The sequence below is a fragment of the Myotis davidii genome, unplaced genomic scaffold (assembly GCF_000327345.1).
Source record: "Myotis davidii unplaced genomic scaffold, ASM32734v1 scaffold1577, whole genome shotgun sequence".
Lineage (NCBI taxonomy): Eukaryota > Metazoa > Chordata > Mammalia > Chiroptera > Vespertilionidae > Myotis > Myotis davidii.
Genome location: NW_006288857.1, coordinates 213913 through 214967, shown reverse-complemented (window position 1 = coordinate 214967; position 1055 = coordinate 213913).

Genomic DNA, 1055 nt, shown 5'->3' with positions numbered 1-1055 from the left:
AGACACTGCGCCCGCCCCCTCCCGGCGCACTCACACACACTCTCGCCGGCGTACAGCCACTGAGGACTCGCCGGCTCTGAGCTTAAAGGGGCCGCGCAACGGGGGAGGAAGGAAGGTGGGGGTTGGTGGTGGAACGGGGTCTCAGGGGTCATGACCCTTCTCGGAGACTCCGAGTCTGCAGATAACTTAAGTCCTCGGCACTCGGGACCTGCCTCCCCTCCTCTCCTGCCCACTGCGGGATCCAGATTGTCTTTTGGGAAGCCTGTAAGAGGGGAGGGAGGGGGTACCTTCTAGGTGAGGGTCAGCAACTTTTGTCGGGAGGAGACAGAATCTTCTCTGGTGGGGGGTGGGGAGGTGGGGGGGTCAGGACCTTGGAAGATGATCAAGATCACATTTCCCAGCCTAGCTTTACCCCCTGCCCTCCCAACCCTGAGTCTGAATGGGGGCAGCTGTCCAGGGGTGGGGTGGAATGGGTGGAAAGCATTTCCCAGCATCGGAAATGAGGAGGCGGCTGTGCCCTTCGCTCCTCCGGGCATGGGGGTCTTGGCCTTCTAGATAGCCCCAATCCCAGCTGGGGAGGAAGTGACCAAAGAGAATGCATTGGGGAGCTCCCCCCACCATCCCCAAGCTGCAGCTGTCCAGGGGACCGGCCAACACCGGAGGTACCCCACCTCCACCACCAGGGCAGAGGGTTCCGGTGGTGGGGCCAGGATACGAGGGGGCGACCAAAGTCCGAACAAATGTGCTCCCAAGGGGCACTGGGGGGTCGCTAAGAGAGAGGAAGGCAGGGCTTAAGGATGAAGGCCCGCGTGTAGGGCAGCGTGAAGTCTGTGCTCCGAAGCTGGGAGGGATGGAAGGAGCCTGCGGCTTCGGGAGACAGGAAATCAGCGCTGATCAGATGGCTAGCGGAGCCACCAACGGGAAAAGGGCAAATAGAGCAGTACTCACAGGCGGAGCCTGGAAGCAGAGTCTCAAAAAAGACTCTGAGGTACCAGAGGATGGGGTTATGGGGGAGGGGTGCTCAAAGAGGCTGAAACCCAGAAGAGGGGCAAGGG